Here is an 18,312-nt window from a genome sequence, read left to right as displayed (position 1 = left end):
TGCCCAGTACAAGAAGATGGTCCATATTCGTTTGTCCAACGAATGCATGAAAACATTGTGAGTTGCAGCATCATAGTCTAGTCCGTAGAATCTAGAGTTGCCGTGGCTCGGCTGGAATCCTTGCTCTCCCTTTTGTTGTTTGGGTCACCTGGACAAGTTACTTACTCTCTCCGAGCTTAGTTTCCTAATCTGTAAAGTGGTGATAATAGAAGTACCTACTTCGTAGAATTGTCATGAGGATTAAATGAGGTCATGCATTTAGCCAGAGCCTGGTAAGTAGTAAGCACTCCATAAATATAACTCTTATTATTATCATAGCTCTTATCATCCCCAATGACACTGAAATTCAGAAAGGTGGCTTGACTGACCCAAGATCATTCAGTAAGGGACAGAAGTGATCCTGGCATTCAGAGCTTCCTCTTTCTGCTATGAGGAGTAAGTGGAGAGCTTGTCTGTCATCTTGGGCTTTTCCCCTGCAGTTCTGGGTGACAGCCAGGATCCCCAGCAGGAGTGGTGACCTGGGACTTTTTAACACCTTCAGGTGCTAAGTTGAGGCAAAGGGCCTGAGTGACTTCCCTGGGGAGAATCATGCACTTGGTTGGAAGACCCTCCCAGGTGGAAACCTCCACCTTGGAGGAACTAGGTTGCAGCCTGGAGGCGCCCCTTGTTGCATGAGACAGGCATCGGCTTACACAGGAGCCACGGGAACCTGTGGCCAGCTTCCTCCATTGTCCGGGCCCTCTTTTCTTCCCCTTTTAACTTCTATCTCTCCTCCTCTTCCTTCAGAAAAATACTCAACAGTTTTCCAGCTGCTTTGGCAGTCTCTGAGTTTGAATTCCAAGACCCACGGCCTCTGAGGACAGGAGCCCAGAGGAAGGTTTTTAGCTCTGTGAGACCCAGACAGCAGGAAGTGCTGGGGTTTCCTGAGGGGTGGGGGGGGGTGGAGAGGGGCACTCCAGGGTTTCCCCAGGCTGCGTGGGAGGAGCCCCAGCTGGAGACCGACTTCAGTCCCCTGGGAAGCAAGGGCCTGGACCCAGCTGGAGAGAGAAGGCCCAAATGGAACGCTGAGGAATTCCAGGGGATCCTGGCCCCCTCAGTGGTGAGGGCCCCCAGCAGTCGGGAGAATGCGTGAAGTGCCCTGCTGGGGCCAAAGATGGCCTGTGCTGTGTGCGATGAGCATGGCCCCTTTCCTGGTCTCCTCTCCCCTTTCTGAAACACCATGTTCTTGGCCACCTCTCTGCCATTTTCTTGGCCTGCCCTCTCCTGCTCCTTTACCGCCTGGTGCTCTCCACTCACCTTTCCAGATAACTCCTTGTCTGTGAAGTCCTCGCAGCTGACCCACTGACCTCCCACAGCCTCAGGTGGGCTCCCCCTCAGAGATCGTGGAGAGCATGTCCTCTCCTAACCCCAGAATGCCTTGTGGCAGGCTCCGTGACTGTTCACCTTCGAGCAAGTACATCAGTGAATGAATGAACGAATGAACAAATGAACAGAAAAGTGCCTCTCTGTGCTACTGAATGAATGAGTCAATGAGAGCACGAAGGGGTGAATGAACTTGCCTCAATGGGACTGAGTGGGGAGCTGGGGGGTTCTGGGGTGGCCCCTGGGGGCAGAGGCAGAAACTGCAGGAAAGTAGGCCTTGACGGCTTTGGAAAGGGGCTGCCACTGTTCATTATCCCTGGAGGACCCAGCAGGCCAAGGGGTCCTTTCCCCATGCACAGCCTTCTGTCGTCTCTCTGGGCTCTGGTGTCCCCTCAGGCTCCCATCCTTGGCCATGCTCAGAGGAGAACCCTCCTGGCCCCCATTGGGTTTTCTTGGCAGGGTCCTCCTTGGAGCATGTTTCTTTTGGACGAAGACTCTCTCTGACCCTTCTTCCCCTCCCCCCAAGTTCCCATTAAGTGTTCAAAGTATTTTCTTTTACTCAATAAAGCAAACAAAGGCGAGGGCAGCCTTGAGCCCTGAATCTGCAGCCCTTGGCTTCACTCGGCTGGGGTTTGCAAACCACCTTCACGCTGGAACCTCTGGGGACCCTCCCACGTACTTCACTTCCCAGATGGGAGAGCGAGGCTTGGAAGGTGAAGGTCATTCTGCTAAGAGCAGCCTGTGGAGACTTGACCTGGGCCCTTCTGACTCAGCTCTGGGAGAGCCATCCCCCGCTCGGTGGCCCATCTCCACCTCACTTTGATTCCAGTGGGTGACAGCTGGCTGGGTGCTAGGTGGCCTCTGTGGTGAGGGTCTGCAGTTCTTTCTGCAATATGCTTCCATATGGCTCTGCACATCCCTGCCGAACGGCCGCTGTACGCAGGCAGGACTGCTGACTGCTGTGAGTGTTGGGAATCCCGTCTGGGGCTCCACGGAGACAGGTGAGACCTGGTGGGTGCGTGGGGCAGGCAGACCCACAGAGAGGAGTGTGAATTGACTGAGTACACTCTACATGCCAAGCCTTTATTACAACAGCCCTCTACGCTGGGTATTATTATTATTATTTTTTTTTTTTTGCAGTACAGGGGCCTCTCACTGTTGTGGCCTCTCCCGTTGCGGAGCACGGGCTCCGGACGCGCACGCTCAGCGGCCATGGCTCATGGGCCCAGCCGCTCCGCGGCATGCGGGATCCTCCCGGACCGGGGCACGAACCTGCGTCCCCTGCATCGGCAGGCGGACTCTCAACCACTGCGCCACCAGGGAAGCCCTACGCTGGGTATTATTATCACCATTTTACATGTGAGGAAACCAAGGCTGGAGAGGTGACATGAGTTGTCCCAGATCATTCAGGGGGAAGTGGTGAAGCTGGGATTTGAACCCAGCATTTGTCAGACCCCAAAGCCCAGGCTCTAACATCTTCTTCTAGTTGGGTGAGAGCTTAAGGTAGGAAGTGGGACAAGTACAGGTGTGGACTCTAACGTACAAGGCCCAGAACAGGTGCTCACCCAGCTCCTGGTTTCATGCCCTCCTGTGATCGATCGAAGGGCAAGTTTGCCCAGGCAGATGGGTTCTTTCTGTTTTTGCACAAATCTGGACTATCCTCGCTCATTCAGTTCTTCTAGAAACCTACCCGCTTGCTTTGGTCTTCCGTGGAGATAGATGCTCTCCACCCCGCAAGTGTGGGCTGGTCTCCCTTCTGCCTGCCCTAACCCCACAGCCCTGTGGTGGGTGGAGCCAGCTCCTCAGGAAAGGGGCTTCTCTCTAGACAGCCCTGCCCTCCATCCCCCTTTCCATCCCTGGCCCTGGCCGTCCCCCTGGGCCCCGGCTTGAGAACAGACACCCCTTTGCCAAGCACGGAATGGGAAGGGCCGAGCAGCAGCAGCTTCAGCCAGGAGTCCCGGCCAGGGAACGGGATCAAGAGTGGATGGGATGACTGGGGCTGCAGAGGGGCCAGGACCCAGGCACGGGGACCTGGGGCTGCAGCCGGCTGGGGGTGGCCTGGAGGTCAAGGGAGGAGCAGGAGGGCTCCCCATCCCCAGCTCTGCCTGGGTGTGAAAGTCAGAAGTCTTGCAGCTGCAGCTGGAGGGGGCACACAGTGGGAAATGGCCTTGCCCCAGCTGTCTTCTTAAAGGGGCCAGATCTCTTAAAGGGGTATGCTGGGCTGGGCAGGGGCCATGGGAAGTCTCAGCCTCTCAGCTCCAGGGTCAGGGCACAGTGCCCTCCCACAGGCAGTGGGGCCGCCCCCTGTATCTAAGGGATGCCTTGGTTTCCTGCTTCCTCACCATAATGGTGTCCAGCTGGGCCTGTTCCCACTTGAGGGGCCACGGGGCTGGGGCCCTTATTTACCTTGCCCTTTGGAGCCAGGCCTGGGCCAGGCCCAGAGAAGCACCTCGGTAATGACTGAGGAGCAGATGACTTGGTGAAAGGACGAGGCTGGAGCTGTGAGTTGGGACCCCAAACGCCCACCAGAGCCCTTCCCTGACTCAGTTTCCCCTTGGTCTCCCAGACCCACCTTATCCAGGTGGTGCAAACAGATCCCAGCAGGGATGGGTGCTCCCTACTTGGGCTGTTCTCTGAGTTCCCCCCCAGCTCCTTCCCTTCTGGTGACATCACCTCCACTCAACCCCAAAGTTCCCAGCCCATATAACTTCCATGATGTGCTTTTCATGCATCATAAGTGGACATCGTAACTTAGTATTTAAGGTCCAGAAAGACAAACCTCCACTCTGCCCATTCCCAGCTGTCTCAGTTTCCTCATCTGTAAATGGAGCCCTCAGTAATGCTATGTCAGAGGACTGTTGAAAGGATTCACTCAGTTAATGCAGCTGAAGTGATGAGAACAGGTACGATAGATGGCAGCCAGGATTTGAACTCGGGCTCAGCACGTGGCAGAGCCTGCTTTCTTTCTGTCCCCATGCACCCTGGGATTGCATGCTCACTGGGAGCTGGTGGCAGGTGAGAGCTGGGGTGGGGACTAGAATCTACTCCTCCCTTCCACTAGCCTAATTTCATGGATTCCAAGAATGGTGGACAGTTGTGCAGGGTGGAAATGACCCTGGAGCCCCTCAGTCCCTTTCCCTCCCTGGGCCTCAGTTTTCCCGTCTGTAGGCTGGGAAGATGGACAAAGACAGTGTGAGTCTCAGCTGAGCTATAATGTGTGAGAAAGGCTTTAGGACACAGCGGGCGAGGCCTCCCAGGTTGAAGGACAAGAAGGGGGCCTTCGGAGCGGGGGAAGTGAGCTGGCTGTGTCCACAGCCTCGGACCTTGGCCTCCGCCGGCAGCTGGGCCTGGACTCCTGCTCATGGCCGCCCCCTTTCATGGGCCTTTGGCGATTTCCCTGCTCCAGGCTGACGCCTTCTCTGCTGAGGAGGCTTCTGCTGCCCACCCAGGAGCTCCGTGCCTGGGTGCTTCTGTGTGTGAAAGTGGGCGGGGTTCTTGCAGGTGCTGAGACGGACAGGATCCTGAGCTCACACTGTGGGCCACGCACGGAGCCCCCGCGGAGTCAGCCTGGGCCGTCGGCTCAGCCATCCTTCCCGGAGCCTCTGCAGTTCTTCTGGCTGCTGCCGCAGGCAGATTCCCGGCGAATGGTGCTCCTGAGACTGCCACGGCCCCAGGCTGCGTCATTCCCACCCTCCCTGAGCCCTGGGACCAGCTGGGCAGGGCTCCAGCCCTGGGAACTTCGCCTGCTGCTTCTTTTTTTTCTTCTCCTTCGAAACTTCACTCTCTGATTCAATGAAAATGTCCTCTGCTCTCCATTGCCTGGCTTGGCCAAGCTGACCTTGTAGGGTAGAGAACACTGGACCTGGAGTCCAGGCTCTGGTCTGTGTTCTGCCTTGGATGCCCTGTGTGACCTCGGGAGAGTCCCTTCCCCTCTGTGGGCCAGTTTCTCCATCTGTAAAATGGAGCTGGAGGATGGTGGTGAGGGTGCATCTAGCAATAGAAGAAGGAAAACTGCCTTCGTACCCTCCCATGCCTGTCTCCTAGCTCCATGGTGGGCACCATTCTTTCTTTGCAGAGAAGTTTACCCAGGGGTCCAAGCTGGACCTCTCTACTCTGCCCTCCCCACCAAAGCAGCTTACAGATCACTGGTCCCAGGCCCAGCTGTGGCGGCCTTGGGTTGAGACTCATCCCCAGTCCCAAGGAGGTTCACATCTAAGATTTGGCCCCAACTGTCCTCCCTTCCCTGCCCCCTACCCCCTGGCTAGAGGCTCAGGCACCCCTCCATGTGGGGCTCCACCACTAGAGGGCGCCCACCACTCCCCAAACTGTGATTAAAAACCAAACCAAAATGCTTACCCCAACGGAACTTAATGATAACAGCCACTGTTTATTGAGGATTTATAGTATCAGGTGCCGTACCAGTCCCCACAGCACCCCTAGGAGGTGGATAGTGCCATCATTTCCACTTAACAGATGATAAACTGAGGTGCGGAGAAGTAAAATGACTGACCCAAGATCACCCAGCTGGTGAGTAACAAAGCTGGGACCGGCATCCATGTCCAACCAGGGTCAATCTCAGGCCCGGACCTGAAGGCTCAGTGGCCCTCAGAGTCAGTTGTCAGGGTGGGGGATGATGGCTAGGATGGGAACTAGAGATGGGAGCTAGGATGAGGTGATCAGAGACCACTAAAGCGAATGGTTGCAAACTTGAAAAAAACCATTCAGCAGATCTTTTAATAACTCCACTAGCAGGTAACATCCATGAAGCACCCACCACGTGCCAGGCACATGTGCCAGGTGTTCTACATACATGAGCTCGCCCAGTACTTGAAACCACCCCGTGGCCTATGTTCTAGTGTGATTTCCATTTTACAGATGGGGAAACTGAGGCTCGACAAAACCAACTGTCTTGCCCAAGCTTACTCATTTGAAGCCAGGTCTCTCTGTCTCCAGAGTTTGAGACTCTTAACTTCTACACTGTGCTACCTGTCTTGTTTCAGATGAATCTTATCCGGAATCCCAATATTTAAGAGAGGTAAGTGAGTAGAAGCAGAGAAGGCAGGGATCCAGAAGCCTGAGGCTCCCCAGGTCACAGCTGGAAGATCCCTGATCGGATGCATCCCTCTCTGGCTCCCACAGAGGAGCAGAGACTTGGCCGAGGGCACAGAGCTGGTTAAGGGCAGAGCAGGAGAAGAGCCCAGGCCTCCTGGCTCCCAGTCCACTGCTTTGCTCACTCTACATGCTGCCCTGACTTTGAGACAAGTACAAGAATCTGTCTAGGTCCAGGCGTGGGATGACTGGGGTAGAAGCTTCAGACCTTGGCTTCAACGACTGGGTAGTGAATGTCTTTCCCCTGGTGAGCAGACCTCAGCCCTGGCTGGAGACCTCCAGGACGCATGGGCTGTCATAGACAGTGGCAGCCGAGAGGTGGCTTGGGGGGTAGATATCTGGGCCCCCATAATCTCTATCAGTCCTTCCCCTAAGCCATCCCAAACAAGCAGCCCCTATCCCACCTCTGACCCGAGTGCAGCCCAGAAGTTGTCCTGGGTAAGGTGCTGTAGCAGCCTGTGGTCATGTGAGTAGACTCAGTGGTCTCATGGCAGTTTGTCCAGCACAGAAGCATGAGAGTGGGATATGGTCCCTGCCACGTGTGAGGCTCTCTTTTGGTGTAATGGGATAACTTCCTGATCCCGGGCCCTGCCTTGGGTCCACCTTATTACTCTCAAGAGTTGAATCTTTGGAATTTTCTGACCTCTGCAGTGATGCTGGAGTAACCAAGTTCAACTGCGGTATGGACAGCACCTCCCTGCAGCTGGGGAGACTTGTTTGGTGGGTCTGGCTGGGGCTGAGGGCGTCAGAACTAATCATGTGTGCACTACTGGGGATCAGGCTGGTGCTAAACACGATTGCAGTGAATCCTTACAACAATGCTGTGAGGTAGGAACACTTGCGCTTTCACCCCCTTTATGCACAGGAGTAAGCAGAGCTCACAGTCTAGTTAGAGAGACAAAGGCAGAGCAGGGACACACAATGCAAACAGCACAGGGCTTATAAGCCCACGTAACGCAGGCCAGATGGGCAAGGTAAATAAGGGAGGGGGCCATGTGTGAGGCAATAGGGAATGGCGGGGATTGTGGTGAACTTCAGAGACACACCTGAGGGAGGGGTGGTGGTGGCTGCTATCAGCTCTAGCCACTTGGTGCCACGTGGGCCTGATGTGGTCAGAGCCTCTAATTTTTAAAGGCAAAGCAGGCATTTTGACACTTGTGTCAACTCTTCCATTTTCCAAAACTTGGAGAACTAATTTAAAACTAATTTTTACAAATCTGGAGGGGTAAAAGCATGAATAAGAAAAATTAAATTTTTAAAAATCTGGACAGCCCAAACAAACCTGGAGACCAGATCTAACCGGGTAATATGTTGTGGGATCCTTGAGGCAGGACCCCTAACTCAGCCTAGGAAGGTTCCCCCAGAGAAAGAAAACTTAACCTGAGGGTGAGGAGAGATTAGGGAGGGGAAGGAGTAGAAGAGGAAGGGTGAATCGGGCATTGGGACAGCCCGAGCAAACGATGGAGGAGGGAGCTTCAGGGAGTATGGTTTTGTCAACATGCAACTGTATCATGGCACCTGTACCACCCTACATTCATTCCAAGGGAAGCTGCCATTTTAGGTGGCCCCAAGGCAGGGGTTTTGGTTCTGGGGGATAAAAGGAGAGGGAAGAAGGGACTCCCCAGAAACATGCAAGAGATTCCCTTTGTTGGGGCAAAGGGTCAACAAACTCTAGGAACAGAATATTTTCTGTCCTTAGTTTTAGACCAAGTTTGGTTCTTTGCAGGAACATCCTTCAGTCATGGGCCCTGTGTTTGGGGTGCTTTGGGGAATGAAGGAGAGAGGACTGCATCCATGCTTGGGGAAAGTAAGGTGGAGAGGGGACAGCAGCTGGCGGCCGAGGTGACCAGGGAGACAAAGTGACCATTGGACAGCGGGCAGTGGGCTTTTGGAGGAGGAGACAGAAAACATCAAGGGGCAGGTAAGCATCTACTTTGGATCTCTGCTGAAGCAATCAGGAGGGCACCGTGTTTCCTGCAGCCACGTGTGGGGTGGGGCTGGAGTGACTGCGTCTGGAGATGGTGGAGAAGAGTGGCCTCCCTGACCTAGGGTTGCACATGGTGAAATGGTATTTGGTTGAGCTGTTGGAAGGGCTCCAGACAGTGCGGTATAACAGAGCCCCACTCTACACCCGAGTCCAACATCTGCAAGGAAGGTGGTTTGATGCAGATTAAAATGGCAAATGTTTTTATCTCATGAGTCAGTCCTCACTGACTGGCTGTGGCTTTGCATTAATAAGAATATCAGGCTGTGATGGTTCAGCCAGGAAGAGTGTGGAGATAGATTAATGATGCCTGCCCAGGGTGTGAGATAGATTAATGATGCCTGCCCAGGGTGCAGAAAGGGGGACAGTTTATATTCCTGGCTTGTTATTCATGCACCTCCAAGGGAAATGAAGTTCTTGTCTTTGCTCTCAAGTTCTCTTGACCCAGGTTCCCCTCCCTGCGTGACTTGAGACATTTCCCCTCAGAGGGCCTGAATCTCATGTGACTTGCTCCCCTCTGGGACCTGGATTCCCCATCTGTAAAAAGAATGCAATGCATATAGTGGTAATAATATCCACCCTACCTATCTTGCGAGATGCTATAGAGGTGAAATGACCTCTTTGTTACATGATTTCATTCTTATAAATACTTGTCTACAAGATTAGACTCAATTCTCCAGTTTCAAGTATTGTGACTTCATAATGCATTGTAATATCTGGTGGAATAAGATCTCCCCCATCCCAATCATTCTTTTTTCCCAAATATTTCATGGCTTTTTTTTTTTCTCTCACAATTATCCTTCCAGACGAACTCTAGGATCATTTCATAAAGTTGTGACAAGAAGTAAGATTTTCTTTGGTTACTCTATAACCAAGCATGGAGTCTCATGCTTAAGAGTGTGGGCTGTGAAATCAAACAGCTGGGGTACAAATCCCAGAGCCCCCCCCATTGGTGGTTTTGGGCAAAGACTTAACCTTTCCAGCCTCCATCTCATCATCTGTAAATGGGGCTCATAGTGGTACCAACTTTCTAAAGTTCTTAACGAAGAGTAAATAATTCATGGGCAGTATTTAGAAACTTGCCACGCATGTGGCAAGCATGCAATATATGAGAGCTAGCGTTAACATCATTTGATGCGTCCTCTCTCCCCTCTGCAGTCTGCTCAAGCCTGTGGTGCGCATGTGGTGATGATGGCAGTGGGTGGGGCTTGCGTGCGTGTGGGGTACCTGGAGGAGCCAGGGGTTGCTGAGTGACTCCAAACCACACGGCCCATGTCTATAGCACGGGCTGCCATCCAGGACATCAGAATAGATGCCGTATGGTCCCCGACTTCTGGGGCCACAGGGTAAGGTGGAGGCAAACACAACACCCCAGTCACTGTACAGGGTGGTAGAAGGTTCTGTCTGTCCAGAGAGAGGGATGATACCCTGCCAGGTGTATGGGGTGTCAGAAAGACTTCCAGGCAGAGGGAGGCGATGAGAAAGCTGAGAGCCTTCCAGAAGTTGGATGCGGCCAGAGCAGCTCCATCAGGAGACAAGTTTGGGGAACCCCAGGCCACCCCACGAGCACTTTGAGTGTCAGGCTAGGTGGTTTAGGCTTTATCCCAAGAGCAATGGGGAGTCAGTAAAAGTCTTAAAGTGCAGGGAGGGAGGTTGAGACCTGGTGAGAGCCATGTTTGGGAAGTGAGAACTTTGGGGAGGCACTTGCAGGAAGTCCCTTAGGATGTCCTTTGGCACGCGCTGACCGTGGCCTCGGTGGGTTCCCCAGCACAAGCAGCACCGGGACCCACTCTTCCGCACCAGGTCTGGGAGCTGTGTTACAGCCGCCCATCTGCTCCAACTGATGGCGAAGTATCTTCCGACCTCCTTCTCTCCCTCGGCCTCTCCCTCCCTCATCCGTGCTTCCTCTTGCTCTCTGCCTCCCATTTACATCACCCACCCCCCTTCCTTTGGTCCTGTTGCCTGGTCCTGACTAAGCTCCACCAACATTTTCCAGCTTCATTTTCTCTTAGAAACAGCACCTCATGTATCAGGACACAGAGGACAACTTGGATGGAAGCAAAAACAAAAGACGTCTGAGCAGCCAAAATAGAAGGCATCAAGTTCATTGTCCCTGCATGTTGGCAAGTCTGCCCACCTGGGATTCTCACTTAGAGCTTAACTCTTACTTCACACGTGATTTGAGCATTATTTCTTACCGAGCTTCCTGATATCACATTTTGAAACAACACATTATAAGCACCTCCTAGAATTTTAGTATAGCATTATTTATCATTTACTGCATTTTTTTGCTTTTCATTTAGTTTTTATAGTATTGTTATTTTTCTGATTATAAACACAACAAACTGTAAACATTCTGAGAAAATGCAGACTTGTAAAAGATGGTGTGATGGTTAATTTTATTGTCAACTTGGCTGGGCCACAGTGCCCGGATATGTGGTCAGACATTATTCTGGATGTTTCTGTGAGGGGATTTTTTTTTTACATCTTTATTGGAGTATAATTGCTTTACAATGGTGTGTTAGTTTCTGCTGTACAACAAAGTGAATCAGTTATACATATACATATGTTCCCATATCTCTTCCCTCTTGAGTCTCCCTCCCTCCCACCCTCCCTATCTCACCCCTCTATGTGGTCACAAAGCACCGAGCTGATCTCCCTGTGCTATGCAGCTGCTTCCCACTAGCTATCTACCTTACGTTTGGTAGTGTATATATGTCCATGCCTCTCTCTCGCTTTGTCACAGCTCACCCTTCCCCCTCCCCATATCCTCAGGTCCGTTCTCCAGTAGGTCTGTGTCTTTATTCCTGTCTTACCCATTGGTTCTTCATGACATTTTTTTTCTTAAATTCCATATACATGTGTTAGCATACAGCATTTGTCTTTCTCTTTCTGACTTACTTCACTCTGTATGACAGACTCTAGGTCCATCCACCTCATTACAAATAGCTCAATTTTGTTTCTTTTTATGGCTGAGTAATATTCCATTGTATATATGTGCCACATCTTCTTTATCCATTTATCCGATGATGAACTCTGTGAGGGGATTTTGGGGAGAGGTTAACATTTAAATTATATCCAGTTGACCAATGGTGCTATTGAGTTCGACTGTGTCCTGTCTGATTTTCTGCCTGCTGGATCTGTCTAATGCTGATAGAGGGCTGCTAAAACCTCCAGCTACAATAGTGGATTTATCTAGTTCTCCTTGCCCTCCTATCAGTTTTTGTCTCACATATTTTGATGTTCTGTTATCAGGCACATACACATGAAGGACTGTTTTGTCTTCTTGGAGTATGGACCCCTTTTTCATTGTGTAATGTTCCTCTTTATCCTTTTAAATTGGTGGACTTGGAGTAAAGCAGATTGCCCTCCATAATGTGGGTGGGCCTCACCCAATCAGTTGAAGCCTGAATAGGCCTGAAAAAACTGACCTCCCCAGAGCAAAAGGGAATTCTGCAGCAGACGGCCTTTGGACTTGAATTGCAACATTAGCTCTTATCTGGGTCTCCAGCCTGCTGTCCCATCCTGCAGATTTTGGAGGATACCTAGATGACCTTGGATATGGTGACGGCTTTTTAGGTATAACACCAAAGTTATGACACATGAAAGAAATAATTGATAAGATGGACTTCATTAAAATTAAGAACTTCTGCTCTAGGAAAGACAATGTCAAGAGAATGAGAAGACAAGCCGCAGACTGGGAGAAAATCTTTGTAAAAGACACACCTGATAAATGACTGTTATCCAAAATACATGAAGAATCCTTAAAACTCAACAATAAGGAAATGAACAACACATTTAAAAAATGAGAAAAAGACCTGCTGAACAGACATCTCACCAAAGAGGATATACAGATGGCAAGTAAACATAAAAAACAGATAAAAAGATGTTCAACATCATATGTTGTTAGGGCATTGCAAATCAAGATGACAATGAAATAACACTACACACCTATGAGAATGGCAAAATCTAAAATACGGACAACACCAAATGCTGGTGAGAATGTAAAGCAACAGGAACCCTAATTCACTGCTGGTAAGAATGTGAAATGGTACAGCCACTGTGGAACACAGTTTGGTAGTTTCTTATAAAACCAAACATGCTGTTACCATATGATCCAGCAGTCGCGCTCCTTGATATGTACCCAAATGAACTGAAAACACATGCTCACAGGTAAACCTGCATACGGACGTTTATAGAAACTTTATTCACAATTGCCAAAACTTGGAGGTATCCAAGATGTCCTTCAGTAGGTGAATGGATTAATAAACTGTGGTACATCCAGACAATGGAATGTTATTCAGCACTAAAAAGAAATGGGCTATCAAGCCATGAAAAGATGTGGAGGAACCTTAAATGTATATTACTACGTGAAAGTAATTAATCTGAAAAGGCTACACACTGTATCATCCCAACTACATGGCACACTGGAAAAGGCAAAACTATGCAGACAATAAAGGGCTTCCCTGGTGGCGCAGTGGTTGAGAGTCCGCCTGCCGGTGCAGGGGACACGGGTTCGTGCCCTGCCCGGTCCGGGAAGATCCCACATGCCGCGGAGCGGCTGCGCCCGTGAGCCGTGGCCACTGAGCCTGCGCGTCCGGAGTCTGTGCTCCGCAACGGGAGAGGCTACAACAGTGAGTGGCCCGTATACCGCAAAAAAACCCCACCAAAACTTAGTGATTTCCAGGGGTTAGGGAGATGAGAGGGATGAATAGGTGGAGCACAGAGAAATTTTAGAGCAGTGAAACTATTTTTATGTGATACTACAGTGGTGGATACATGTCATTATACATCTGTCCAAACCTGTAGAATGTATGACACCAAAAGTGAACCTAATGTAAATTATGGACTTTGGGTGGTAATGACGTGTCAATGTAGTTCATTATTTTAACAAATGCACCGCTCTGGAGCAGGATGTTGAGAGTGGGGAAGCTTGTGCCTGTGTGAGGACAGGGGCATGAGAACTCTGTATTTTCTACTCAGTTTTGCTGTGAACCTAAAATTGCTAAAAATCAAGTTTAAAATAAAATAAAAAAGAAAGTTTATTGATTTAAGAAAATCATCCCATGAAAAGAATAACTATCAAGAGCAGCATATGCTTTTGGGATATTGTATAAAATATCTATTTGTATTATATATACATTTATTATTTCTACAACTTTGCTTTACACCTTCTTTTGTTTTGGATATCTTTCATTGCTATTCACATCCCCCTTTGTCTTATTGTACCATAATTTATATAGTTAATCCTCTTTGATAGTCATTTGTATTATTGTAAATTTCTTACTATAGATGCCATAACAAAATTTCTCTCTTTATGTGTTTGCCCAAGTTTTACTTCAAGGTAAATTCTAGATGTGAACTTGGTCAATCGTCTTCCAAAAATGTTGGTTCAATTTACATTCCCACTAACACTGTATGACAGGGCCCGTTTTTTCATACTCTCAGTATTAATATTAACCTTTTTAATCTTTATCAAAAGAAGAGGCAAAAAATTTTCATCTTCTCATTAAAAGATAGAGTTTTATGACTACTGGTGAGGTGAAGAATTTTTTTCATATATTCAATTTGTAGTTCTCTGTATTGCCTTTAACTGCCGTTTCACATTGTATATTCTCTCAGTATCATTCCTTGATGATGTATCTCTTCTAAATATCTGCGGAGAGCTCAGCACCGCAATTAAGGCATAGTAAGTGAGTGAGTGAATAAATGAATGAATGACTGAATGAAAAAGCAAGACCACTTCAGATCTCAGAAATGGTAAGCAGTATGGAGAAATTCTCCATTTGGTTTCATGATTCAAAAATGAATCTCTTTCTGCATCTGTCCAGAGGAGGGGCTGGCAGAGGGAAGTGCCCTATTGCGAGCAGAGCCGGAGGCTCCTCACGTGAGCGACGGCCTGACATTGGGACCAAGAACACCCACCCGCCTAACGTGAGAATGTGGAACTCAGCCTCCTCGCAAGCGAGCACAGTCCCACTTCAGTCATACAAGTGCCCGTTGGGGTAAATAACACAACATTTATACACTTTGTAAGGGAGATGTGTTTTGGAGGAATTTATCTGCAAAAATCGTAGAGCTGGACACTGGTGAGATTTACTGAGAAACGATAAAGAACAATAACCCAGGTATAGTTCCCTGTGCTATACAGTAGGTCCTTGTTGGTTATCTATTTTATATATATTAGTGTGTGTATATATATATATATATTTTTTTTTTTTTTTCTTTTTGCAGTACGCGGGCCTCTCACTGCTGTGGCCTTTCCCGTTGCAGAGCACAGGCTCCGGACACGCAGGCTCAGCGGCCATGGCTCACGGGCCCAGCCGCTCCGCGGCATGTGGGATCTTCCCGGACCGGGGCACGAACCCGTGTCCCCTGCATCGGCAGGCGGACTCTCAACCACTGTGCCACCAGGGAAGCCCTAGTGTGTATACTTTAATCCCAAACTCCTAACATAGGGAACTATACTCAATATCTTATAACAACCTATAATGGAAGAGAATGTAAAAAAAGAATATATATATATATGTATATATATATATGTGTATATATATACCACACATACATACATATATATGTATATGTAACTGTATCACTTTGCTGTACACCTGAAACTAACATAACATTTTAAATCAACTATATTTCAATAAAAATTGAAAAAGATAACACAGGTAAATCCACCATTTGACATCTCTCTCAAACAATTACTTTTGAGTGCGCTCTGGAGAATGGTCCACACCCACTAGTGTTCTAGCCAATCAGAACGTTCAGAGTCCAGGCTAATTCAGCTAACCAGAGCTCAGCATTCTCTGATGCAGAGTCTGGGGGGCGCAGCTAGTAATAGATTTCTGCCAGTGACAGAACTTTAGGGGCTCAACTGGAGAAGTGGTTGATGGATGGGAGGGGGGAACTTTTCAAGAATTACAAGTCAGTTGAAAAAGTAAAGTCCACACAATTACTAACATGATAATTAACATTTACTGAGCACTTACACCTCAGTCACATTCAAAATGCCCTCAGAGAGGTTAAGTAGCCTGCCTGAGGTCACAAAGTGGTACGGAGTCCATGTCCCTTACTGCTCCACCACTTTGTGAAATGATAATTGTCATCACTAATATTTAATGATTACTTCCGGTGTGCCGGGTACTGTGCTTTTAGACGTGAACGGCACACAAGAACTCTGTGAGGTGGGTGCTCTTCCACTTCATTTTACGTACGACTGATCAAATAATAATAAAAAATCTGAAACCTATCCTAAATATGTCTCTTATTGGGAGAGACTTTGACAAAGGTGGAAAATGTGAATCTTGATTCTTCATGCAAAACCCAAACCAAACCAAAAAACAAAGACTCAAACCCAAAGTCTAGTCCATGTAATTATTTAACCAAGTTTCATTGACTGAATAAATAAGTGAGACCCAGTCACAGGAGACCCAATGGGGAGCCACCAAGAGTGATAGATGACTGTGGACCCAGAAACGTTGGCTGAGTGCCTGAAGGAAAGGACTGTGCCTAATTGTGATCCAAGGCAGAAGATGTGAGACATGGATTGTGGGACAGTGGGACTTGGGTACTCCACATCCTTTGTTCTGTCCCAACCTCCCACATGGTCTTCAGAGCATTCAGGGTCAGTTCTTGTACCCTCCGGGTGGACCCAAAACACAGGAGGGCTCACATTTACATACAAGGGCGCCCGCACTGTCAGGCGGACACACAGACCTAGAGTCACAAGCAGGTGGCATCCCACAGAGAGCTGGCTGTGCTCATTATCACGGATACACACATATGTGGACAGCTGCATGTACACACGCACACACACACACACACACACACACACACACACACACACATACACACACGTTTCTTTGAGGATCTTGTGGAATTCCTAAACAGGGAATTTGTTCCCTACCTGCCTCTTGTTGTTTTTGATGGTCTGATGGCCCAAACCCACACACATTTATTGGCTACCTACAGTGTGCCCAGCATTGTGCGGAGCCAGGGGACCTATCCTTGGGGGCCAGGAGGGAGACGCCCCAACTTAGGAATCAGGAGGACTCAGGTTAAGGGGGGAAAAAGTGTCGAGAAACCCATGGTGGTGCTGGTGGGCCTGCTTGGGAGAGCTTGTCAGAAAAGCTACGGGGAGCTGGCTCCAGTTCAGACATCTTCCAGGAACACAGAAAACAACCACATTTTACTAATTATAGCAAAGGAAAACACGCTGGGATTACAGCTAAATTACATTAAGACATAACTGGCTGGCTCGGCCAGGGCTCTATCTCTCTGGCTCAGGTTTCAGCCAGGCCGGGCGGTGACATGGGTAGGCAGACGGGCAGGCCAGCGAGGCCTTGGCCGGGGAGGGCCCCGCAGCCACGTCCTCTGTGGGGTTGTGACCCTGACATGACTTTTTGGGAGTCCCAGGGCCAGTCCCTCTTTGTATGACCAACATCTTCTCCTCCCCAAAGGGGGCTTCCCTGGGCTGGAACAAAGTGCTTAGAGGGTCACTGAGTCATCCAGCCCCTGGTCTCCTTCCCTCTCAGAGCGGAGGGTCAGAGAACTTCAGAGCTCCAAGGAAGCTTGGGGCCAAAGCTTTAGTCATTTAGAAGGTAACTCGAGTGGGTTGTTTTTCTAAACCTTCTCTCCTGTTGCAGCCACCGACTCTGTCTTTTCCTTCCAGGCCCCGTGGTCTGCACCTGCCAAGAAGGGCTTGGCACCTGTTTGGGGACTGGGGGGTTTGGACCCTCTACCCCTATTCTCCGTGTAATTATTCCTAGAGGGCCAATGTCTGACTCACGTCTCACTGGTAGGAAGGAGGGTAAGAAGGAAGGACAGAAGGAAGGAGGGAGGGAGGAAGAAAGGGAGGGAAGAGGCAGACAGTAACCAGCGTAGGACAGACGACTTACTGGGCATTTGCCAAGCACCAGGCATTGTGCATAAAGTATCTCCCTGCACCTTTACAAGAGCCTCGAGGACAGGAACCCGGTCCGATGCTTCCATGGGTTCTAGAGCTGCACACACTGCAGGTACTCAATAAACATTTCAATAATTTCTTGAATGACCAAGTGAGGCCAGGCCGCTAGGTCCTATCGTTATTTGTAGGTGGAGATACTGGAGCTCAGCTGGGACAGTGACAACTATGATAACACAGGGGTGGGGTTCAAATCCAGCTGTTTGGCCCCAAAGCCCACTCACTTACCACACCCAGGCTGCTCACCTTTGCGTGCTAATGAACTTGGTCACTCCAGTGATCACACGGCCCCCAGTTATGATGGCAACTTGGTCTCCAGCTTCAATCTTGTCGAGCTAGGGGCTGAACCGAGGGTATGCTTTTATTTTGCCAGACGCTGTGCTTTATTTATTTATTTATTTGGCAGTACCATGCAGCATGTGGGATCTTAGCTCCCTGACAAGGGATCAAACACACACCCCTGCAGTGGAGCATGGAGTCTTAACCACAGGACTGCCAGGGAAGTCCCCAGACACTGTGCTTTAAAATGCATCATCTCATTTAATCCTCATGCCACAATTTGAGGATGGGGTGGCCCTTAAAATTCTCATTTTTTTAGATGAGGACCTTGGGGCTCAGAGAAGTAAAGTGACTTGTCTGAGCTCACACAGCTGCTACCTGGGGGTGAGGGGGTTCCCATCCTGGTCTGTGTGCTGCGTCAAGCACCATACTGTCAGGGTAGAGTCCCCATGGGGCCCGCTCTCTGGCTACCTCCTCAGGATCTGTCTGATGGCCAAGCACAGGGGATGGAGTGGGAGGCCCTCTCCCCTCTGAGGACAGACCCTGTAGCTGTTCCCCAGGCCTTCTGACTATGAGGACAGTGTTTGGCCAGGGCCCCTGGGCTCAGCTCAGG

This window comes from Neophocaena asiaeorientalis, unplaced genomic scaffold (assembly GCF_003031525.2).
Source record: "Neophocaena asiaeorientalis asiaeorientalis breed wild unplaced genomic scaffold, Neophocaena_asiaeorientalis_V1.1 scaffold268, whole genome shotgun sequence".
NCBI classification, from domain to species: Eukaryota; Metazoa; Chordata; class Mammalia; order Artiodactyla; family Phocoenidae; genus Neophocaena; species Neophocaena asiaeorientalis.
Note: the sequence above shows the minus strand (reverse complement) of the source record.